General features: G+C 50.9%; 1 pseudogene; it reads right to left on the bottom strand.

Moving 5' to 3' along the window:
- Positions 1-2,614: 2,614 nt before the first annotated feature.
- Positions 2,615-5,698, bottom strand: LOC133374484 (uncharacterized; annotated as a pseudogene).
- Positions 5,699-5,943: the final 245 nt, after the last annotated feature.

Genomic DNA, 5,943 nt, shown 5'->3' on the forward strand with positions numbered 1-5,943 from the left:
GGAATCTCTCTCTTTCTCACAGAACATGAGTTTGAGAGCTGGGGGACTGAGAGGAGGAGCTGCAAGGACCTTACTTCTCACCTCATCTCTGCCAAGAACAAAAAAAACCAGCCTTAAGCCATTTATTATACGCCAAATGATTTATTATTATTATTATTATTATTATTATTGAGGCAGTTTTTGTCCCACATACAATTCAGTCTTGTGATTAAACAGGACAAAAATACAAATAAAAAGAAAGATGGAGTTCAAATAAATATACTATAAAAAGCTAACCGGCATTTTAAAAGGCAGGAGGGCTCTGTCTGGATAAATACAGCGCACAGGTATGCATGGGAACAAGGGGGAGAGTTCAAAAAGGGGGGAGGGAAGGAAGAGAAGTAGGCCGAAGTTTCAGAAGTGCCTTGTGATTGATGGAGGGGGTGGCAAATGTCCTATCTGATACACTTGTGAGAGTCAGAGAGAGAACCCATCTTTAAAAAGAGTGTTGTTTCTCTTTTGGGACATGCAACTAACTCTCACCCAGAGCCAAGAAAAACTTCGGTTAAAAGTCAGTGAGCCCAGCTTCATCCCGTCACTCTGGCAGTGCAGGTGGCATAATGTGAGCAATGCCTGGCCCTGCATAGCATAACCATTTTTGTCTTGTCCTGGATCCAGATCAAAGCTTTAGAAAGTTGTTTCAAATTCAGAGGCTGGGAAAGGGAGGGGTTTGCTTGCCAGAACAGGGCAGCTGTAGGGGCCAAACAGGGAGGGGACCAGCCCTTGTGGCCCTCAAGGTGTTGCTAAATAAATAAATTTATCCCCATCATCCCCACCTATTGGCCCTGCTGGCTGGGGCTGATGGTAGCTGGAATCCCAACAGCATCTGGAGATCCTCAAGACCTCGGGGTTGTAGTGGACAGCACGATGAAAATGTCGACCCAGTGTGCGGCAGCTGTGAAAAAGGCAAATTCCATGCTAGCGATAATTAGGAAAGGTATTGAAAATAAAACAGCCGATATCATCATGCCGTTGTATAAATCTATGGTGCGGCCGCATTTGGAATACTGTGTACAGTTCTGGTCTCCTCATCTCAAAAAGGATATTATAGAGTTGGAAAAGGTTCAGAAGAGGGCAACCAGAATGATCAAGGGGATGGAGCGACTCCCTTACGAGGAAAGGTTGCAGCATTTGGGGCTTTTTAGTTTAGAGAAAAGGCGGGTCAGAGGAGGCATGATAGAAGTGTATAAAATTATGCATGGCATTGAGCAAGTGGATAGAGAAAAGTTCTTCTCCCTCTCTCATAATACTAGAACTCGTGGACATTCAAAGAAGCTGAATGTTGGAAGATTCAGGACAGACAAAAGGAAGTACTTCTTTACTCAGCGCATAGTTAAACTATGGAATTTGCTCCCACAAGATGCAGTAATGGCCACCAGCTTGGACGGCTTTAAAAGAAGATTAGACAAATTCATGGAGGACAGGGCTATCAATGGCTACTAGCCGTGATGGCTGTGCTGTGCCACCCTAGTCAGAGGCAGCATGCTTCTGAAAACCAGTTGGCGGAAGCCTCAGGAGGGGAGAGTGTTCTTGCACTCGGGTCCTGCTTGCGGGCTTCCCCCAGGCACCTGGTTGGCCACTGTGAGAACAGGATGCTGGACTAGATGGGCCACTGGCCTGATCCAGCAGGCTCTTCTTATGTTCTTAAGTTTACCACCCCTGCCGTAATCTGTGTGTTTGAAGGGTTGTTTCTGTGTTTTAAATTTTTCTTCTTATATGTGTTGTAACTTTATCCCTGCAGTTAAGCAATCCTAACAAACGAAACAAAAAACACTAAAAGATTCTTGCTGAATTAAGCCATTTATTTATTTTATGGCGGTGGTGAGGGAACGAGAGACAACGTTTCAGAGACAGGCAACATTTATTGCAACCACCACACAAAAGTGTTACACCCCAAAAAAGGCTCTTTTCATCTGGGGGAAGATCCAAATAATCACCAGATGGGAAACCAGGATATAAAACAACACCTTTATTGATTACCAATATCTTTTGCAAAAGAGAGACGAAATATTCGGCTAGCGCCAGAATACTAGTCTGAAAGCATAGCTACAAAGATGCACTTGATATATGGCTCTCAAGTCCTCCTCACACACAGCCCCTCCCAACTTGTTAGCAACACTTTTCAGTGATCTCCATTGTCTCTGCATTTAGAGCGTTCTGGCCTTGAGCGTTCCTCCATGTTCCTAGCACTATCTACTTGGATGGTGTCCAGTTACATGGGGTGAACAAGCTAGCATTTAGTATCAAACAGCAACTGAGCATCTGGCCTTCACAGGGACATTAGAAATTTAGTTTTTCTGCTTCTATGTGGATCAGGTTAACTCATTTTCTGCTGTGCCAAATCAACACTACATACTATGGTTTCCAAACTATATATTTCATTTCATATCAAAAGGACAATAAAATAACACTCTTAAGGGACCATTACGCTGGGGGGGGGAGGAGAGGGTTGACTGTCCATGGGATGGAGTGGTGGCAATTCCAGAGAGCGAGAGCGAGTGCACACATGCCGGTTGATTAGGGAAGGTGGGTGACCAGATGGGGCAGCCACAGCCACTAGTGGTTCCAGGGGTTCCAAGGTGGAAGACGGCACCCCAGGGGGTGCAGGAGGAGCTGTCCATCAGCGGGAGAGGAGGGGCAACTCCGTGCCAGGGGCCATGAGGAATCCAGAGTCCAAATTCAGGCTGTCCTGGTCGAAATTGAGCTTCTTGGCGGGGGGGGGTGTCTCCCAAGCCTTCAACGTCCACCAAGTCATTGTGGGCATCTGCATCATTCAGTGCGCTGAGGGTCACATCTGGTGGCACAAGAGAGCCCCATCAAGCTCAGAACGGGTGACCACCCAGGCAGCTGTGCTGTGGGGCACAGGGGACCCCACCCCAGAGAGACAGACACAAGAGGCCTGCATTGCCCTTCTGCCTCCTGCTCCTCTGCACTCACTAGAGGCATTCTGTTTCTTCACAGTTGGAGTGGAGGGATCAGGAAGGCCCCCCAACCCCTGGGCAGAGGGGGCACCCTGCTGCGGTGGCTGCTGCTGCCCCTTGTGGGCCCCTTTCTTGGGGGACTCGGTGGGGACGGGCAGCCCACTGTCCTCATAGGCCTTCCGCTTGGCTGCTCCTTTCAGCTGGGCCCTGGCTGGCGAGGAGTTGGTGCTGCTGCATCATCAGTTTGCCCAGCTTGGTGAAGGCAGCACCAGTAGCAGAGAAGATCTCCCTCACCTGGGAAGGCGTGCCAAGAAATTGGTTAGGGGCACTGGGGAGAAGTGGCAGGCACCTGCAAGTCCTGTCACCCCCCACAACAGTGGATGGGCAGTGAAGGGGGTGCAGAGGAGCGGGAGGGAAACAGCCCCTCCCCCAAAGTCACTGAGGAAATGTTGAGGGGGCGCACCCCCCACCTAAACTCCATGGGAGCCAAGCAGGATGAAGCCATGCCAAAGTACCTCTGAGCATGTGCAGAGGACTTCACCCCTCCCCTCCCCAGCCCGGTGGCAGCAAGGTAAAGAGAGGCAGTGGGGGGCAGGAGGTGTGGCGGCATTGGCAGCAAGGTAAGGAGAGGCAGTGGGGGGCAGGAGGTGCGGTGGCCATGGCAGTGAGGTAAGGAGAGGCAGTGGGGGGGCAGGAGGTGCAGCGGTGAGGGAATGAGAGGCAAGGTCATATGGGGCAGGAGGTGCGGTGGCCGCGGCAGTGAGGTAAGGAGAGGCAGTGGGGGGGTAGGTGTGGCGGCGGTGGCAGTGAGGTAAGGAGAGGCAGTGGGGGGCAGGAGGTGTGGTGGCCACGGGAGTGAGGTAAGGAGAGGCAGTGGAGGGCCAGGAGGTGCAGCGGTGAAGGAATGAGAGGCAAGGTCATAGAGGGCAGGAGGTGTGGTGGCTGCAGCAGCGAGGTAAGGAGAGGCAGTGGGGGGGCAGGAGGTGCAGCGGCGGTGGGAGCGAGGTAAGGAGAGGGAGTGGGGGGGCAGGAGGTGTGGCGGCAGCAGCAAGGTAAGGAGAGGCAGTGGGGGGCAGGAGGTGCAGCAGTGAGGGAACAAGAGGCAAGGTCATATGGGGGCAGGAGGTGCGGTGGCCGTGGCAGTGAGGTAAGGAGAGGCAGTGGGGGGGCAGAAGATGCAGCGGCAGCAGCGAGGAAATGAGAGGTGGGGTGGGGGGGCAGGAGGTGGTGGTACAATGGCGGTGGTGAGGGAACAAGTGGTGGGGTGGGGGGTGGCAGGAGGTGCGGTGGCAGCAGCGGGGGAACGAGAGGTAGGGTGGGGGGCGGCAGGTGCAGCAGAACATGCTGTGGGGATGGCAGGGGGCACAAGCGGCAGTGGGGGGCCGCAGGGCATGTGAGGAGGATGGCAGGTTGCGCGAGGGAGCACACACACACACACCAATCATCATCACTCACCTCCACAGCTCTTCGCCATTCTGCTGCCACCTTCTCCTCCATTGTCCTTGCCCTGGTTTTTTCCTCCAGCATCCATTTTCTCTCTCTCAGACGCTCGCGCTCCACAGTCCCCTGCCTATTCACCTCTTCCCTCGTGCCTCCTAACACAGATCATGAGGAAAGACAGAGTCTGAGCAGAAGTCCAGTGTGAGGCACATGTCTTGTGTCCACCAGTCACAACCAGGAGCTGAAGACTTCCTCTTGTTCCTGCCCCCAAGTAATGTCCAACCTAACATAGAAATGTTAAAGTCGCAGCTGAAAAGTAGGGAAATTACTAGTCATTCTATTACTTGCCAAATGTAATGGAATTACCCACTCATTTAAAATAGTAATGAATTACAAGTAACTCGTTATTTCTAACAAGTTACTTCCAAGCTCTGACAAGTACTCAGTTGAAATTCAGTGTGCCAGGGAAGGAAAGAACATTCCCAAGAGCAGCACCTGATAAAACTAAACCCTCACATTAGCAAAGATGGACTATTCAGGGTAGGAGGTCGTCTGAATCAAGCCAAAATGGATCCAGCAGTGAGTAACCCAATAATCCTTCCAGTGCATCATCATATCACCACCCTGTTGGTGCGTTACTACCACGAACACGTTCAGCACCAAGGACAACACTTTACTGAAGGTGCCATCAGGGGTGTGGGTCTGTGGATCGTGGGAGCCAAGAGATGTATTGTCTCTGTGATTCACTCCTGTGTAAAGTGCCGTAAGCTGAGAGGTCAACTTCAGCAACAAAAGATGGCAGATCTGCCACCAGACCGACTCAGCACTGAGCCTCCCTTTACCTATGTAGGTCTCTATGTTTTTGGGCCTTGGAAACTAACAGCGTGCAGGACCAGAGGAGGGCAGGTCAACAGCAAGAGATGGGCTGTGCTGTTTACCTGCTTGAGTATCTGTGCTGTTCACATAGAAGTGATCGAGTCCATGGACACTTCGAGTTTCATAAACACCCTCCGTAGGTTCCTTTCCATATGAGGCCCAGCCAAGCAGTTGAGGTCTGACTGTGGGACCAATTTCATAGGAGCCTGTCAAGAACTAGGGATCAAAGACAATAATGAGCTTGATCTAGCTCTCAGTCAGGGTTGTATTTGGGTGTTCAACCCTCCCCACACCTCTCATATGGGTAGAGCATGGGGAAAAATTACTGGACTTGCACATAGAATATTGGATTCCATGTTAGTAGGAACTCATTTCCTCACCCATGAAACTTTAAGCACTCTGCTAGCAGAGGTATCAGCCATCATCAGTGCCAGACCACTGGTTCCTGCTTCTTCTAATCCAGAGAACCCAAATATACTGACACTTGCCTCTTTACTGACCCAAAAAACAGGTGATTGGCCAGCACCACAAGGAGAGTTGGTAACTAAAGTTTTATACAGAAGACAATGGAGACATGTACAGATTCAACACCTTCTGGAAGCGATGGAAGCAAGAATACCTAGCAATATTGCAAGCCAGCCATAAATGGCAGAATCCTGAACCCAAC

This window comes from Rhineura floridana, chromosome 21 (assembly GCF_030035675.1).
Source record: "Rhineura floridana isolate rRhiFlo1 chromosome 21, rRhiFlo1.hap2, whole genome shotgun sequence".
NCBI lineage: Eukaryota > Metazoa > Chordata > Lepidosauria > Squamata > Rhineuridae > Rhineura > Rhineura floridana.